Raw genomic sequence first — 19,727 nt, forward strand, 5'->3', positions numbered from 1 at the left:
TGAAGAGGAGCCATCTAGGGACTCAAGCCAGTTTGAACTTCCCACTGGGCTTCTGAAAGCAACCAGCTCAGCTTTGTGCATGGGCTACACTGGTTCCCGATAACTCCAATTGGGCATCACAGCTAGCAGAAACACAGAGGTACACCAAAGACTGCAAGCTGGTCACTGTGAACTTCCCACCACGTTTCTGAAAGCAAGCAGCTCAGCTTTATGCATAGGCTCTGCTGGTGGCTGATATCTCCAATGGGGAATCACAGCTGGCAGGAACACAGAGGTACCACCAAAGACTGCTACTCCCAGTGTTTTCCATGTGGTTAGACTGGAGTGAGCTTCTTGGAGAAACTCGGAGTGCTAGGGAAGCTGACGGTCCACCTCCAATTTTCTTTTTCCTCTGTAAAAACCGTGGACCCAGGCCAGACGCGGTAGCTCACTCCTGTAATCCCAGCACTTTGGGAGGCCGAGGTGGGCGGATGACGAGGTCAGGACATCGAGACCATCCTGGCTAACACGGTGAAACCCCATCTCTACCAAAAATACAAAAAATTAGCCGGGCGAGGTGGCAGGCGCCTGTAGTCCCAGCTACTCAGGAGGCTGAGGCAGAAGAATGGCATGAACCCGGGAGGCGGAGCTTGCAGTGAGCCAAGATTGTGCCACTGCACTCCAGCCTGGGCAACAGAGGGAGACTGTGTCTCAAAAAAAAAAAAAAAAAAAAAAAAAAATGGACCCAAGGAATCCCCTCTTTGTGGTATTGTGCTGACGTGAGGTAATAGGAGGAGCAGCATGGTCAAAGTGAGACCATATTTCTTACCCTTCTAATTCAGTTTTATGGACCCTCAGGTGTTTTAGGCTTGTTCCTAAGTACTGTACTGGGACTTTCGCAAACATCTTGCAGTCTATGGTTAGTTGCTTCTTGAAATTTCCGAAGGGGAGAGTGAAGCCTGAAATATATTTCATCATCTCGCTGATCTCATTTCTCAAAATAAATTCTCGATGAATAAAAGTTTCCATGATTACTGGGTATATACCCAAAGGATTATAAATCAATCTACTATAAAGACACATGCACACATATATTTATTGCAGCACTATTTACAATAGCAAGAATTTGGAACCAACCCAAATGTCCATCAATGATAAACTGGATAAAGAAAATGTGGCACATATACACCATGGAGTACTTGATAGGTACAGCAAACCACCATGGCACATGTATACCTAAGTAACAAACCTGCAGGTTCTGCACATGTATTCCAGAACTTAAAGTAAAAAGAAAGAAAACACCAAAAAAATTAGCTTTCTTTAGTTCAAGGGGATTAAGTAGAAATCTGTTTTCAGTTTCATTCGCTCTAGTGGTAGACATTAAGTCTCCTTCTTGGAATTAAATGTCTTATGAATGTGTAAAGACAGAAAAAAATATTTTTGGTGAACATTTTCTTGAATAACTTTGTGTTTCTAATGAGATAATCTGTATGCTATCTTTAAATCACTTAAAAGTATCTTTGGGCTGAAAAAGGAAGACAGACAAAGATCTGTTTCAGTTCTGAAATTCTATGATATCACACTTCAAGCTTTTTCCTTAAATAGCCTTAAGAGCCCTTAACACACATTTTTTCCCCCTAAAGTCAATGGAGATGTCATATCTTTTACCATTAAGGATCTTTTTAAATTATACACTAGTTATCCAATACCAAACTTCATGATAATTGTCAGTAACCAATTCACTATCAATTTTAGACATATACAATGTGACATGACATGAAGTAAAACTCTTCTCCCAGGACTTATAACCTGCCTTTGAAGGCAAACACTGAAGGGTGCCCTAAATTTCTTTTGTAAAAAGTAATAATATTGGAATATTCACACAAAGTCACTACTTTAAAGACAAAAAAAAATTAGCGTGGTCTATAAATTATGTAGGTTTGTTAAAATAAATATTGCTGCCATAGAAAGAAGTTAGGATCACTAGTGGAAACAAGGGCGAGAAAGAACAGTGGAGAAAGAAGAGAGAAATCTGCATTCAAAAATCAATTCTACAACCTACTAGTTGCCTCACCTCAGAAAGTTACTTACCTTTTAAGCATCATTCCTCTCATATATTTGTTGTGAGAATGATGAAAAAAGATATGAAAAACACTTATTATAACTGGGTTCTTTTACCTTAACACTGAAATAAACAGACTCTTAATACAGAATTTTTAAAAAAAAAAGTGTCCGTGGTATAGAAATGGCTTAGGATTGAACAGAAGGACAAGCAACACCTGTCCTAAAGCAAGATGCTATCAGCTTGAATTCCTTTGAACGCTCCATTCCAGTCACAGCTGGGATGAGAGGAGATATTGAGAAGATGAGTCAGTGTATCAGATGCATCTGACACAGTTCACCCATTCAGCACTCTGATCACTGTGCCCACCCTACATTAAATTCAGTCTACCAAGTCCTGAAGTTCATAACCAGCTACAGTTCTACAAAAAACTTAATACACAGGAGTTGGTGGCACATACCACAGTTTGCTCCTGCAACTACAATCAAAGGCAGAATTGACATTCATCATATCCCTCCCCTACCACTTATTTTATATTTCCTTCCCTTTGTCATCACAAGAAGTAGACATCTCATTTAAACTATTTTAACAACATTAATCTTATTTCTTCTAACTATATTTTTGTACCCAGATTTCAAAAAACTAAGAGTGAAATTGTAATATTTCTAATACAAAGAAACGATAAATGCTTGAGGTGAAGGATATCCCAATTATCTTGATTTGATCATTGCATCTTTTATTTTTGTAACAAAATATCACATGTGACCCATAAATGCATACTATTATGTATCCAGAAAGAATAAAAATTAAGAAAATGCACACTGATCTGTGTGTATAATACACTCTTCTTCATGACAAACCTAAAAAGAAAATATAACTCGAAAATACCTTAGTATTTAACATTTTGAGTACTATGAGGTCAGCTTATTCCCTTATAAAAGAGGAATAAGCGCCATATAGCACATTCTGTTTATTTACTGATGTTTTTAAAGAGTGCACACATCTTTAATGCTTACTTTTCATAATAGCTATATTGTCATAGCACAGAGTCAGACTAATCCCACAAAGTCTGTTCAGTGGTATATTATGATCAACTAGAATTTGTTTCACTTTGTTGAATATAGTCAGGAAAATAATTTTAGTTAGAAAAAAATATTTCAAGGTTGTTTGTAACAACATTGGCTTATAAGAACCAATGATCAGTATTTATCCAATCTGGTATAAAATCTAATAAGGAAGTAGTTTTTAGAATCTGCTTTATTTATTTAACATTTCACTTTCTATGTGCCTATATCTATTTCAATTAAATCTTCATAATTCATTTTGGATACAACTGTCATATTTATTTTCACACATTGCCATTTTTCCAAGTACTCACGAGAGAATGGATCAAATTCAGCAAACAGTTTGATGATTCTCATAAGATTTTTATTATTTAAAGAGTGCCAGTTGAGGCAAGGTGCCAAGGTGGCCGAATAGGAAGAGCACCGGTCTGCAGCTCCCAGTGAGACCAACGCAGAAGGCAGGTGATTTCTGCATTTCAACGGAGGTACCCAGTTCATCTCATTGAGACTGGTTAGGCAGTGGATCCAACCAACTGAGGGCGAACAGAAGCAGAGTGGGGCGTCGCCACACCTGGGAAGTGCAAGAAGCCAGGGAGCTCCCAGCTGCACCCAAGGGAACTGTGCAAAGAGCGGGGAACTGATAACCCATGGACACATTTATTAACATTCCTTCCTCCTCTGGATGACAGGGCCCATGAGTATCTGTAAGCTCAGGCACCTAAACACTGTTATTAACATAAACCTCAACCGAGGGTTCCAACCATGTGACAGCCCTAATCAAATATAGTATGGATGATCAGTTAATTTAATCATTCATACTAATCAAATGTTTAATTTGTTACAACAAACTGTAAGAAAAAGAAATTTCCCATTTTGTATTACTCATATTCTAGCACACCCTAATTTACCATGGCTTTAGCTAAAGCAAATGAACAACCTGACTTGCTGCTATCACCTGCATTCATGGAAGCACAAGAACTTCATGCCTTGACTCGTGTAAATGCAACAGGATTAAAAAATAAATTTGATATCACACGAAAACAGGCAAAAAATATTGTACAACATTGCACCCAGTCAGATACTACACCTGCCCACTCAGGAGGCAGGAGTTAATCCCAGAAGTCTAAGTCCTAATGTGTTATGGCAAATGGATGTCACGCATGTACCTTCATTTGGAAAATTGTCATTTGTCCATGTGACAGTTGATACTTATTCACATTTCACATGGGCAACCTGCCAGAGAGGAGAAAGTACTTCCCATGTTAAAAGACATTTACTATCTTGTTTTGCTGACATGGGAGTTCCAAAAAAAAAAAAAAATGAAAATGGACAATGGGCCAGAATACTGTAGTAAAGCATTTCAAAAATTTTTAAATCAGTGAAAAATTACACATACAACAGGAATTCCCTGTAATTCCCAAAGACAGGCCATAATTGAAAGAACTAATAGAACACTCAAAGCTCAATTAGTTAAACAAAAAAAAGGAAAAGACAGCAGGAGTATAACACTCCCCAGATGCAACTTAATCTAGTATTGTATACTTTAAACTTTTTAAACATTTATAGAAATCAGACCATTACCCCTGCAGAACAACATCTCACTTGTAAAACGAACAGCCCACAAGAATGAAAACTGATTTGGTAGAAAGATAATACAAATAAAACATGGGAAATAGGGAAGGTGATAACATGGGGGAGAGGTTTTGCTTTTATTTCCCCAGGAAAAAAAGAGCTTCCAGTTTAGATACCTACAACTTACAGATAAAGTTGTCAACCACCAAGAAAGCAGAGTCACCGACTTGGGCACAATTAAAGAAGCTGACACAGTTAGCTGAAAAAAGCCTAAAGAACACAAGGGTAACGCAAACTCCAGAGAATATGCTGCTTGCAGCCTTGATGATTGTATCAATGGTGGTAAGTCTCCCCCAGCCTGCAGGAGCAACTGCAGCTAATTATACCTGTTAGGCATATGTCCCCTTCCCACCTTTAATTAGGCCTGTCACATGGTTGGAGACCCCGGTTGAGGTTGACGTTAATAGTAGTGTTTGGATGCCTGAGCCTACAGATACTTGTGGGCCCTCTCACCTGGGAAGGAATGTTAATAAATGTGTCCATGGGTTATCAGTTCCCCGCTCTTTGCATAGGGCCGGCTATCGGTTGCCTAAAAGGCTACTGACAACATTGGCTAGTTAAGATTCCAGGTCATAATCAAAGACCAGTATCCTGTCATTTATTTTCTGGATGAAGCCCAGATCATTCACAAAATTTGGTTCAAATGGAAGAGTTTAAGCCCAGAAAACAGAGGAGTCAACAACCTCAATATTGGTCAAAGGATTTAGAAATACTGATTTGGAAGGATTACATGGCTGATCATGCTGTGGTACTGCAAAATAATTCCTATGACACTGTTTTTGATTGGGCCCCTAAGGTGACCTTTGCAGTTAATTGTACCAATCGGAATGATAGATGCAAGACAGGACTAAACCAAGAACTATACTATCAAAGAGATGACACCATTTACACTGAAAAACCTGCTCATTTTCCCATAATTTGGACCAATTTTGGTATGGCCAGCCCACATCCAAAAATGATAAATCCAATCATAGACACTAAACATCCCGAATTATGAAAGTTAATGATGGCCTAATCTCATATTCAGGTTTGGAAAAAAATATTATATTAATGGAGAAGGTGGGAGACATCAATTTATGTATCAATTTTCTTCCAAACAAACAATACCCATTGAGAGTTGTGTCAAGCCTCCTTTTATGTTAATGGTCAGAAATATTAATATTCGACCTAATTATCAAACCATTACTGTCAAAACTGTCGCCTTTTCACCTGTATTGGTTGCACATTTGGTGTAAAAACATCTGTGTTGCTGGTGAGGGCTAGAGAAGGAGTTTGGATACCAGTTTCCCTCAATAGACCTTGGGAAGTCTCTCCTTCCATTCATATCGTCACAGAAATGTTAAGGGAGTGTTTACCAAAACAAAAAGATTTATTTTTACCCTTATAACGGTCATTATGGGTCTTATTACAGTCAAAGGTACTGCTGTGGCTGCTGGAATTGCTTTACACTCCTCTGCTCAAACTGTGGAATATGTACACAATTGACAAAAAAAAAAAAAAATTCCTCAAAATTGTGGAATTCTCAGATCAAAATAGTTCAAAAATTGGCAAACCAAATTAATGATCTTAAACTATGATTTGGATGAGAGCTAGGCTCACAAGCTTGGAATATCTTTTTCAGTTACAGTGTGTCTGGAATATGACAGATTTTTGTATTACACTCCAAGCCTATAATGAGTCTGAGCATCACTGGGACATGGTTAGATGCCATCTACAAGGAAGAGAAGATAATCTTACTTTAGACATTTCAAAATTAAAAGAACAAATTTGTGAGGCATCAAAAGCTCATTTAAATTTGGTGCCAGGAACTGAGGCAATCATGAAAGCTGCTGATGGTCTTGAAAACCCTTTTTTTTTATTTTAATTATACTTTAAGTTCTAGGGTACATGTGCACAATGTGCAGGATTGTTACATAGGTATACATATGCCATGTTGGTGTGCTGCACCCGTTAACTCATCATTTACATTAGGTATATCTACTAATGCTATCCCCTCCCCCTCGCCCCACCCCACAACAGGCCCCGGTGTGTGATGTTCCCTACACTGTGTCCAAGTGTTCTCATTGTTCAATTCTGACCTATGAGTGAAAACATGTGGCGTTTGGTTTTCTGTCCTTGCCATAGTTTGCTCAGAATGATTTCCAGCTTCATCCATGTCCCTACAAAGGACATGAACTCATTCTTTTTTATGGCTGCATAGTATTCCATGGTGTATATGTGCCACGTTTTCTTAATCCAGTCTATCATTGATGGACATTTGGGTTGGTTCCAAGTCTTTGCTATTGTGAATAGTGCCACAATAAACATATGCGTGCATGTGTCTTTATAGCAGCATGATTTACAATCTTTTGGGTATATATCCAGTAAGGGGATGGCTGGGTCAAACGGTATTTCTAGTTCTAGATTCTTGATGAATCACCACACTGTATTCCACAATGGTTGAACTAGTTTACACTCCCATCAACAGTGTAAAAGGGTTCCTATTTCTCCACATCCTCTCCAGCACCTGTTGTTTCCTGACTTTTTAATGATCGCCATTCTAACTGGTGTGAGATGGTATCTCATTGTGGTTTTGATTCACATTTCTCTGATGACTAGTGATGATGAGCATTTTTTCATGTGTCTGTTGGCTGCATAAATGTCTTCTTTTGAGAAGTGTCTGTTCATATCCTTCACCTACTTTTTGACGGGGTTGTTTGTTTTTTCTTATAAGTCTGTTTGAGTTCTTTGTAGATTCTGGATATTAGCCATTTGCAGACGAGTAGATTGCAAAAATTTTCTCCCATTCTGCAGGTTGCCTGTTCACTCTGATGGTAGTTTCTTTTGCTGTGCAGAAGCTCTTTAGTTTAATTAGATCCCATTTGTCAATTTTGTCTTTTGTTGTCATTGCTTTTGGTGTTTTAGTCATGAAGTCCTTGCCCACGCCTATGTCCTGAATGATATTGCCTAGGTTTTCTTCTAGGGTTTTTATGGTTTTAGGTCTACCATTTAAGTCTTTAATCCATCTTGAATTAATTTTTGTGTAGGGTGTAAGGAAGGGATCCAGTTTCAGCTTTCTACATATGGCTAGCCAATTTTCCCAGCACCATTTATTAAATAGGGAATCCTTTCCCCATTTCTTTTTTTTTTTTTTTTTTTGTCAGGTTTGTCAAAGATCAGATGGTTGTAGATGGGTGGTATTATTTCTGAGGGCTCTGTTCTGTTCCATTGGTCTATATCTCTGTTTTGGTACCAGTACCATGCTGTTTTGGTTACTGTAGCCTTGTGATATAGTTTGAAGTCAGGTAGTGTGATGTCTCCAGCTTTGTTCTTTTGACTTAGGATTGTCTTGGCAATGCCGGCTCTTTTTTGGTTCCATATGAACTTTAAAGTAGTTTTCTCCAATTCTGTGAAGAAAGTCATTGACAGCTTGATGGGGATGGCATTGAATCTATAAATTACCTTGGGCAGTAGGGCCATTTTCACAATATTGATTCTTCCTATCCATGAGCATGGAATGTTCTTCCATCTGTTTGTGTCTTCTTTTACATCGTTGATCAGTGGTTTGCAGTTCTCCTTGAAGAGGTCCTTCACATCCCTTGTAAGTTCAATTCCTAGATATTTTATTCTCTTTGAAGCAATTGTGAATGGGAGTTCACTCATGATTTGGCTCTCTGTTTGTCTGTTATTGGTGCACAGGAATGCTTGTGATTTTTGCACGTTGATTTTGTATCCTGAGATTTTGCTGAAGTTGCTTATCAGCTTAAGAAGATTTTGGGCTGAGACGATGGGGTTTTCTAAATATACAACCATGTCATCTGCAAACAGGGACAATTTGACTTCCTCTTTTCCTAATTGAATACCTTTTATTTCTTTCTCCTGCCTGATTGCCCTGGACAGAACTTCCAACACTATGTTGAATAGCAGTGGTGAGAGAGGGGATCCCTGTCTTGTGCCACTTTTCTAGGGGAATGCTTCCAGTTTTTGGCCATTCAGTATGATACTGGCTGTGGGTTTGTCATACATAGCTTTTACTATTTTGAGATAGATCCCATCAATACCTAGTTTATTGAGAATTTTTATCATGAAGGGCTGTTGAATTTTGTCAAAGACCCTTTCTGCATCTATTGAGATAATCGTGTGGTTTTTGTCATTGGTTCTGTTTATATCCTGGATTATGTTTATCAATTTGTGTATGTTGAACCAGCCTAGCATCCCAGGGATGAAGCTGACTTGATCTTGGCAGACAAACTTTTTGATGTGCTGCTGGATTCGGTTTGCCTCTATTTTATTGAGGATTTTTGCATCAATGTTCATCAGGAATATTGGTCTAAAATTCTCTTTTTTGTTGTATCTCTGCCAAGCTTTGGTATCAGGATGATGCTGGCCTCATAAAATGAGTTAGGCAGGATTCCCTCTTTTCCTATTGATTGGAATAGTTTCAGAAGGAATGGTACCACCTCTGCTTTGTACCTCTAGTAGAATTTGGTTGTGAATCCATCTGGTCCTGGACTTTTTTTCGGTTGATAGGCTATTAATTATTGCCTCAATTTCAGTGCCTGTTATTGGTCTATTCAGGAATTTAACTTCTTCCAGGTTTAGTCTCGGGAGGGTGTATGTGTCCAAGATTTTATCCATTTCTTCTAGCTTTTCTAGTTTATTTGCGTAGAGGTGTTTATAGTATTCTCTGATGGTAGTTTGTATTTCTGTGGGATTGGTGGTGTTATCCCCTTTATCATTTTTCATTGCATCTATTTGATTCTTCTCTCTTTTCTTCTTTATGAATCTTGCTAGCAGTGTATCAATTTTGCTGATTTTTTCCAAAAACCAGTTTCTGGATTCACTGATTTTTTGAAGGGTTTTTTTGTGTCTCTATCTCCTTCAGTTCTGCTCTGATCTTAGTTACTTCTTGCCTTCTGCTAGCTTTTGAATGTGTTTGCTCTTGCTTCTCTAGTTCTTTCAATTGTGATGTTAGGGTGTCAATTTTCGATCTTTCCTGCTTTCTCTTGTGGGCACTTAGTACAACAAATTTCCCTCTACACACTGCTTTAAATGTGTCCCAGAGATTCTGGTATGTTGTATCTTTTTTCTCATTGGTTTCAAAGAACATCTTTATTTCTGCCTTCATTTCCTTATGTCCCCAGTAGTTATTCAGGAGAAAGTGGTTCAGTTTCCTTGTAGTTGAGCAGTTTTGAGTGAGTTTCTTAATCCTGAGTTCTAGTTTGATTACACTGTGGTCTGAGAGACACTTTATTATAATTTATATTCTTTTACATTCGTTGGGGAGTGCTTTGCTTCCAACTATGTGGTCAATATTGGAAAAAGTACAATGTGGTGCTGAGAAGAATGTGTATTCTGTTGATTTGGGGTGGAGAGTTCTGTAGATGTCTATTATGTCAGCTTGGTGCAGAGCTGAGTTCAATTCTTGGATATCTTTGTTAACTTTCTGTCTTGTGGATCTGTCTAATGTTGACAGTGGGATTTTAAAGTCTCCCATTATTATTGTGTAGGAGTCTAAGTCTCTCTGTAGGTCTCTAAGGATTTGCTTTATGAATCTGGGTGCTCCTGTGTTAGGTGCATATATATTTAGGATAGTTAGCTCTTCTTGCTGGATTAATCCCTTTACCATTACATAATGGCCTTCTTTGTCTCTTTTGATCTTTATTGGTTTAAAGTCTGTTTTATCAGAGACTAGGATTGCAACCCCTGCTTTTTTTTTTCTTTCCATTTGCTTGGTAGATCTTCCTCCATCCCTTTATTTCAAGCCTATATGTGTCTCTGCACGTGAGATGGGTCTCCTGAATACAGCACACTGATGAGTCTTGACTCTTTATCGAATTTGCCAGTCTGTGTCTTTTAATTGGAGGATTTAGCCCATTTACATTTAAGGTTAATATTGTTATGTGTGAATTTGATCCTGTCGTTATGATATTAGCTGGTTATTTTGCTCATTATTTGATGCAGCTTCTTCCTAGCATTGATGGTCTTTACAATTTGGCATGTTTTTGCAGAGGCTGGTACCAGTTGTTTCTTTCCATGTTTAGTACTTCCTTCAGAAGCTCTTGTAAGGCAGGCCTGGTGGTGACAAAATCCCTCAGCATTTGTTTGTCTGTAAAGGATTTTATTTCTCCTACACTTACGAAGCTTAGTTTGGCCGACTATGAAATTCCGGGTTCAAAATCTTTTCTTTAAGAATGTTGAATATTGGCCCCCACTGTCTTCTGGATCTTCTGCCAAGAGATCCACTGTTAGTCTAATGGGCTTCCCTTTGTGGGTAACCTGACCTGTCTCTGGCTGCCCTTAACATTTTTTCCTTCATTTCAACTTTGGTGAATCTGACAATTATGTGTCTTGGAGTTCCTCTTCTTGAGCAGTATCTTTGTGGTGGTCTCTGTATTTCCTGAATTTGAATGTTGGCCTGCCTTGCTAGGTTGGGGAAGTTCTCCTGGATAATATCCTGAAGAGTGTTTTCCAGCTTGGTTCCATTCTCCCTGTCACTTTCAGGTATACCAATCAGACATAGATTTGGTCTTTTCACATAGTACCATATTTCTTGGAGGCTTTGTTCGTTTCTTTTTTCTCTAAACTTCTCTTCTTGCTTCATTTCATTCATTTGATCTTCAATCATGGATACCTTTCTTCCACTTGATCAAATCAGCTACTGAAACTTGTGCATGCGTCACGTAGTTCTTGTGCCATGGTTTTCAGCTCCATCAGGTCACTGAAGGTCTTCTCTACACTGTTTATTCTAATTAGCCATTCAATTCAATGCCAGACAAAATTTCAGTGAGGATTTTGGAGAAATTGGCCACCCATTCTAAAATGTATATGGAAATGCAAGGCCAAAAACAATCAAGAAAATTTTGAAATAGAAGAGCCAGAGTAGTTAAGATAGGATGGCATTAGTGGAAACATAGACTATCAGGTCAATGCAACAACTTACTGGAGAGCCTGGAAACAGACTTAAGCATGTATGGAGAGATAATTGCAACTATAAGTAAAGATCATCTCAATAAATGGTGGTGGGCCAACGTAATTTTCATATGAGAAAGAAATAAAAACTGATTCCTACTTCCCATCAATCACAAAAATCAATTCCTGGTGGAGTGTAGATCACAATAGCAAAACAAAAGAATTTTTTGGAAACTATCCATGTTTATGTTTATGTTATGAAAATATCAAAGCATATGTTTATGCTTTCCAGATTAGGATATGGGACAAAAGATACTAATAAAAAACAAAAGGTGATCCATTTAACTATATTAAAATTAGATCTCCTGTTTATGGAAAGACACTATTAACAGATCAAAAGACATACCAAAGATTAGAAATACATTAGCTAGATAGAGATAATCTCAAATTCATAATATATGAAGCCATCTCCAAATAAAGAAACCAAGAAAACACAAAACCCATTAGAAAAGCAAGCAAGAATCTCAAAATAGGCAAGTCAAAGGCAGGACATCTAAATAAGCAAATAACATGAAAATGTGGTTACCCTCCCTCATTAATTATCAGTGATTAGAAATATTCTTTTAAAACTAAACCTACAATTAAAACTAGATACACACCAGAATGACACTGCTGGTAAAGGCAAAAATTGGAACAATCATATTGAAAAACTTTTTATATTCTGGCCAGGTGTGGTGGCTCATGTCTGTAATCCCAATGCTTTGGGAAGCCAAGGCTAGTGGATTGCTTAAGGCCAGAAACTCATAAGCAGCCTGGGCAACATCGTGAGACCCTGTCTCTACAAAATTTAAAAAATAAATAATTAACCGATAGTCCCAATCTTCTGTAACCTATGATCATGCCACTGCACTCCAGCCTGGGTCTGGGTGACAGAGACTTTGTCTCTGAAAAAAAAAAAGCAAAAAGTTGATATTTGATATAATCTACATGAAATGAAAAATGCATATCATATACTTGAATAACTTCAGTCCTAGGTACAGGAAGTAAAATATTATCAGAGAACCCAACAGCTTAGATGAAATTAAATCAGAATGTTGAGCCAAAGCAGCTCAATATAAAATAAAATATAAAATATCTTGTTTAATTCAATTTATATAAAGACAAAAAAAAACAGATAATGGTGCTAACACCATCGGGTCAGATAAAAGTTTCTGCATTGGTTATCTGTGAGCTGCATGAAAAATTGCAAATCAGAAAATTTGAAAACTTAGGCACTTGAAATATCAAATCAAAGTTTCTGAAGATCATAAGAGTCCAGATGTGGTTTAGCTGTGTCCTCTGCTTCGGGTCATCTCACAGGCTACAATCAAGGTGACAGCAATACCACATCCTGAAATTTTTTTTACTTAGTTTAGAGTTTATAATTTACTATGATAAATACAAATTTTTTAATCTCTACATAATAAATGGAAAATTTTGTCCTTGAACCTATTTCAGAAACCACCAAAACCAGCTGTTCAGCATGATCTGCTATCATCTTGGCATCACTATGCCAATCTAATGCTAGGTGGTCCAGTTTGCAGAAGCCCACTTCCAATACTTTGTATGTATACAGGTTAGTTTAGTGAGCAAGGGAACTCTCAGGAGATTTGAAAGGCAGAAGCAGAGCCAATGGCATTATTCTTGGATAGTTATGGCTTCATACACATTAGGTTCAGATATGCAGCTCGGCAGATAGACATATCCAGTTCCACTTGGGCAGTCAGATGGACCTTTGGACTTCTCCACAAGCTCCAGCTTTCCTACCTCCAGCGGTGCTGCAGGCTGAGGTGCTTAGTGACTGTTTATCCCACCAAATGTCTCCTTATCAGACCTTCACACCCCAGTTCGTCCATGTCATGCTCGTCTTACATTCTCAAAATTCCTACATTGAACACATTCTTTCCGTAATGATTGATGGTGGCTTTGTTTCCTTGACCAAATCCAGATTGATCCCCCAATATTACATAAGGATAAAATTCAAATAGAGAATGATTCCAACATTTACGAAAGTGTTCACTGTTCTGCGCCCCTACACTTTTCCGACAGTACAAGCACTGGACAAAAACAGATGAGTCATTTGACTAGAAGATGATGTCTATAAAGCCATGTTCTGACAATATTGATTTAGACCATTTTTATTCTACATAGATACACAATACTATGTCAGTTCTTTGTATATCCTGTCATCGTGAATAGACATTTTATAAATGTGTATGAAATATCAAAACAGGCCAGGCACAGTGCTCATGCCTGTAATCCCAGCAGTTTGGGAGGATGAGGCAGGCATATTGCTTGAGTCCAAGAGTTTGAGATCAGCCTGGGCTACATGGTGAAACTCCATCTCCACAAAAAAAAAAAAAAAAAAAAAAAGGCTGGGTGTAGTAACACGCAGCTGTGGTCCCAGCTACTAAGGAGGCTGAGGCAGGAGGATCACTTGAGCCCAGCTGCAGTGAGCCGTGGTTGCACCATTATACTTTAGCCTGGGCAACAGAGTGAGACCCTGTCTCAAAGAAAAAAAAAATCAAAACAGAAATTAGGTGACATATTAATGATGACAACATAAAAGATCACACATTCACACATTATAACAAATTTTATGCTCTGAAAACATTTTTAGAAAGAGCATATATTTACATATGTTTGGGAAATGTGTCTTGATATTAAATAATTAATTGAAAGTGTTACATTTTCAATGTTCAAAATGGGCTAAGACTTTTATGTACCTTATCTTATATCAGTCTCACTAAACTATATGAATTGGATATTGATGTGCTCAATGAGAAGACGACGAAATAAGTCATGGAGTGCTCACAAAGCTGAGGAGTGGCAAAGTTGCTTTCCATTTGTGATATGTCAGCACCTCCCTCTAGTGGTGCCACCATGCTTTTCCTCCATATTCCTGATGTGACAAAGCTCAAAGTCACAGATTTGATGCCCCTTATTCTTATTTTTTGTTCCCAAATCATTTATCCTCTTTCTTTAGCTTTTTCTTACAGTATGAACACTGGACAAAAACAGTTAAGTCATTTGCCTAGTATATTGTGTCAATAAATCATGGTCTGACAACATTTATTTTTTATTTATTTTCCAACTTTTAAGTTCAGGTATACATGTGCAAGCATTGTGTAGGTAAATTGCATGTCACAGGGATTTGGTGTATAAATGATTTCATCACCCAGGTAATCAGCATAGTACTTGATAGGTAGTTTTCAACCCTCACTCTCCTCCCTCAACCCTCAAGAAGGCCCTGGTGTCTGTTGTTCCTTTCTTTGTATCCTTATGTAATAAATGTTTAGCTCCAACTTATAAGCGAGAACTTGTGGTATTTGGATTTATGTTCCTGTGTTAGTTTGTTTAGGATAATGAACTCCATCTATGTTGCTGCAAAGGACACAATCTCAATCTTTTTATGGCTGCATAGTACTCTGACAATACTTATTTAGACCATATTTATTTTATACAGATACAAAATGCTATGTAATTTATTTTATGTCCTCTCATCCTGAATAGATATTTTATAGATATGTGTGAAATATCAAAAGAGACATTAGGCAAAGTACTAATGATACCAACATAAAAGATAACATTATTACATATTTTGTGCTCTGAAAACATTTTCAGAAGGAGCATACATTTAAATATTAAGTTTGGGAAATGTGTTTTAACACTTAATTGAAAGTGTCACTAAATTTTCAAAGTTCAAAATGAGCCTTTAATAATGTGTTAAGACTTTTATGTACATTATCCCAATTCAGCCTCGCAAAACAATATGAATTAGGCATTGATGTGCTTATTGAGAAGATGATGAAATGAGGCATAGAGAACTCACAAAGCTGATGACTGGTAGAGTTGCTTTCCATATGCGATATGCCGGCACCTTTCTCAAGTGTTGACACCATGCTTTTCCTCCATATTCCTAATTTGACAGAGCTCGAAGTGACAGATTCAATGCCCTTCTTCCTCTTCATTGTTGCTTCCTGGATAACTTACCCTCTTTCTTTAGCTCCTCAACCAGAAAACCACAAAACAACAACAAAACAAACACACGAAGTGAAGCGCATGTCATCAGGCTGTACTACTCAAAACTCCCTTGCGCCAGGCATCCTGGATCTCCCAAGCCCTTTATTCACTGAATATTTTAACAGCTGACCCTTTCTCTCCTTACCACTACTCTTGTTGATCTTTGGACCCTTTCAGATATGGTAGACAAGCATCTCCCCAGCCTGTCAGTTCCTTGACCTCCTAATAGCTGAAAGTCTTTTCTATCATCTCACCTCAGCCTGAAACTTTTCCTTACCAGTAACTAAACCTCTTCCATAATCTCAATATCAAGCATCCCACACAATCAGTCCCTCTCATGACAGCCTGCTCCATGCTGATAGGTCGAATGATCAATTCTCCATTCTCATTTTATTTTATGTCTCAGCAATATGACAAAGATAATCATCCCCCATCTTCCTAGATTCTTGTGAATAAATAAACATAATCCATAAATCAATTGATTCTTGTGAACTTTAGAAACTATGAGTCAATAAATGTTTCCGTTCACTACATTTGGAGGGTATTTCTTATGCAATATCAGAAAATTAATATAGAAACGTTTACTTGACTTGGAAGAGCATAGATTGTTATGGTCTGCTTTTTTTTTTTTTTTTTAGACGGAATCTCACCCTGTCACCCAGGCTGGAATGCAATGGTACAATCTCGGCTCACTGCAACCTTCGCCTCCCAGATTCAAGCGATTCTCCTGCCTCAGCCTCCTGAGTAGCTGGGACTACATCGGTCTATGTGTCTGTTTTTACTGTCAGGTCATTTTTCATAAAACTAAAACTCAACCCATTTCACATAAGTGACATGAACAGAAACTCCTCATGGGTAAAAGTTTGAAATCTTCCAATGTGCAATCTTGGGCTACATATTTCTGTGTTCAGTGCTCCATTCTTCCACTCCTCTCTAGACCTTTGCTTTTATGCTTTGAGTGTAAGTCAGTCTTACCCACTAGAGTAAGTCCAGTTTAGGGTAGTGGCTGTGTCTAATTAATCTTCATACACTTCTCAGCACCTACTACAGTGCTGTGCATACAGTATATTTGCTCTCTATACACACATGTGCATATGGTTGTTTTTCTAGCTTGCAGGTCCTGCTTCCATTTGATATGAGACTCAGTGATCCCAGCTGAATCATTGAATCCCTCTTGCTGTCACTCTACAGCCAGCCGCATAGAGTTCTTTGTGTGAAAATAAGCTTATTACCAAAACATTCCACACCTGAAATTCAGTCTGTTTATAGGATGCTAATATTGAGACTGCTAGACATATATACATTAATTATTGTGTCATGTAACAGTACTAAATTGTGAATTAATTTGATCTGTGACTATCTACTAGAAGGATTCCATAGACTGCAAACCAAGTGAACTGAAAAGTCAGGAAATGATGCTTCCTCATCCCCACCATCTAAATGAAAAATTCCCTAGAAAATGTTTCCCAGCTGTCTGACATAAAACGAAAGGCACAAAAAGTGTCCCCAACACATTGCACTAAACAGGAAAGAGTAGTTTTCTTAACATCTGGTCTATTTCCCAGAAATGAAGAGCTTATCCCTGCTTTCACTTTCAATTTGGGGCAGTTTTGGTAGTTTGAGTCTTTCTGAGAATTTGTCCATTATGTCTAATTTAATTTGTTGGCATACAGTTTTTGATAGCATTACCTTAAAAATCTTTTTTTATTTTTGTAAGGTCAGAAGTAATGTCCCCCTTTTCATTCTCAATTTTAGTAATTTGAGTCTCTTGTTCTGCTGGGTTTTTTTGTTTTGTTTTGGCCAGTCTAAAAAAACAGTTTTGTTTTGCCAATTTTGTTGATCTCTTCTAAGAACAGCTTTTGGTTTTACTGATTTTCTCTACTTTTGTCTTCTATTCTCTATCTCATTAATTTCTACTCTTAATTTCCAGAGTTTTTATTATTTTCTTCTTTCTTCTAGCTTCATATTCAGTTTGCTCTTCATTTACTAGCGTCTTAAGGTAAAAGATTAGGTTATTGATTTGAGTTCTGATATTTTCTTACTAATTGCTCTAGAGCTTATCATATATATAATCTATGAGAATGTATCTCACATTTATGCTAAATCAGTTCCAACGAGACCATTTTTACTCTTATAAGTCTAAAATACTAGTTTTTCTCACTTTTTTGATATTATTAAATACATTAAATATATGTTCAAGCAATATAATATATTGTTATAATTAATTCATACAATTTTATGTCTTTTAAAGAAGCTGAAGGGGAAAGTATAAATGTATAGAGCTTGTTATGTTAACTTACAGTTTCAGGTTCTCTTAATGTATTCCTGGGGGTTCAAGTTAACATCTGCTGTCATTTCTTTATTCCAATGCAGCTTTGCTCCTACCATCTTCTCTTGTCCTGTTCTTGTTAAATATATCACATTTCTATATGTTGTGGGCCTGAAACACAATTATATACATATTGTTTTATATAACTGTCTTATAAAAATTAGTTAAAAAGAGAAACAAGACGAAATATGCATTTATACTGTCTTTTATAACTATATAATTATCTTACTGGGGCTCTTTGCTTGTCCATGTGGATGGGTATTGCCATCTGGAGTCATCTGCTTTCTGCCTGAAAATCTTCTTTTATTAATAGTATTTCTTGTAAAGTCAATTATCCAGTAGCAAATTTTATTTGTTTTCAGGCTTGAATCTCCCCTGGTTTACACTTTTTTAAAAAAAGTCAGTTTCTGTGGGAAAAGCTTTGGAGCTCTGATTTTATGGACTGCCTCTCTCTCTCTCTCTGGAAAATATCTCTGAGCCATGACCCCTTCAACTGGGCAGAGGTGACGGCTTCTGCTCTTTTCCAATTGCCCCTCCCAACATGGAAAAACCACCCTACAAGTGAACCAGAGTGAGGGTGACAGGCCAGGATTTCTCATTCTGCCATTCCCGAGCTAGAGCTGAAATCTTCTTGCAAAAATTATAACTGAGAATATTATCAGGTGAAAGAAATCTACGTGACTCTATCTTACTTCTAACCTCCAAGCTGTCCTTGTTCAACCCTGAGCATAGGCCGAACTGACATTGGAAGGAATTTAGTCAGCCTTTTCCGAAAATAAAACCCCTTCTTCCCTGAGGACTAGACTGACTTTGCAAGACTAACAAATCAGTCATGAGATTAGAAATTATGGTCTGGGAGTCATGTAGCTAGAGGCCACAAGATTCCAGACCTCTCCAATTGCCATCCAGGTCAATAAACTGGCTCATCTGGTCTTGTGGACCCCACCAGGAACCAACTCATGCAAGAGGACAGCTTTGATGCCCTGTGATTTCATCCCCAACCCAGCCGATCAGCACTCCCCACTTCCCAACCTCCTACCCACCAAATTATCCTCAAATGTCCTCCAAATGTTTCTGAGGGTCTCCACGTTTTCAGGGAGACCCATTTGAGTAATAATAAAACTCGAGACTCCCAGCTCTGTGTAAATTAAACTCTTTCTCTACTGCAATTCCCCTGTCTTGATAAATCAGCTCTACCTAGGCAACAGGCAAGGAGAACCTGTTGGACAGTTACAGAACCTCTGCTCTATGAGTGGGACTAGGAGAGGTTGGGAGCCCTTGACTTCTGGCCACACTCACCAGAATGTTTGTCTTTACAACTCACTATTGGAGGGGATGAAAAATTCTGGTGGACTAGCACTCCTGATGGGATATATTATCCCTGCTTAGAATGTGAGAGAAGAGGCAGCCCCACCTTCTTTCCATAGCCCCCAGTATGGAAACTGGGGGCTTTTGTCAACTCGAACTGAAAATGAGGATGAAGAGGCCTGAGGGTCAAGTGTCACAGACTCTTGTTATTCTTACTAGAGTTATAGGAGTGCTCCTTCAATAGATGTTTCATTGTGATGTACGCTTCCAGGACAATTTGCAGAGATTTTAAATGGTTCAAATAATTTTGACAGAGGTAAGAATGTTATGCTCTAAGAAGTAAAAGACTTTAAAGTAGTTTTAATAATAAAGGAGCTACAGTGTTAAGGAAGGATAGAAA

This window comes from Piliocolobus tephrosceles, chromosome 1, assembly GCF_002776525.5.
Source record: "Piliocolobus tephrosceles isolate RC106 chromosome 1, ASM277652v3, whole genome shotgun sequence".
NCBI lineage: Eukaryota > Metazoa > Chordata > Mammalia > Primates > Cercopithecidae > Piliocolobus > Piliocolobus tephrosceles.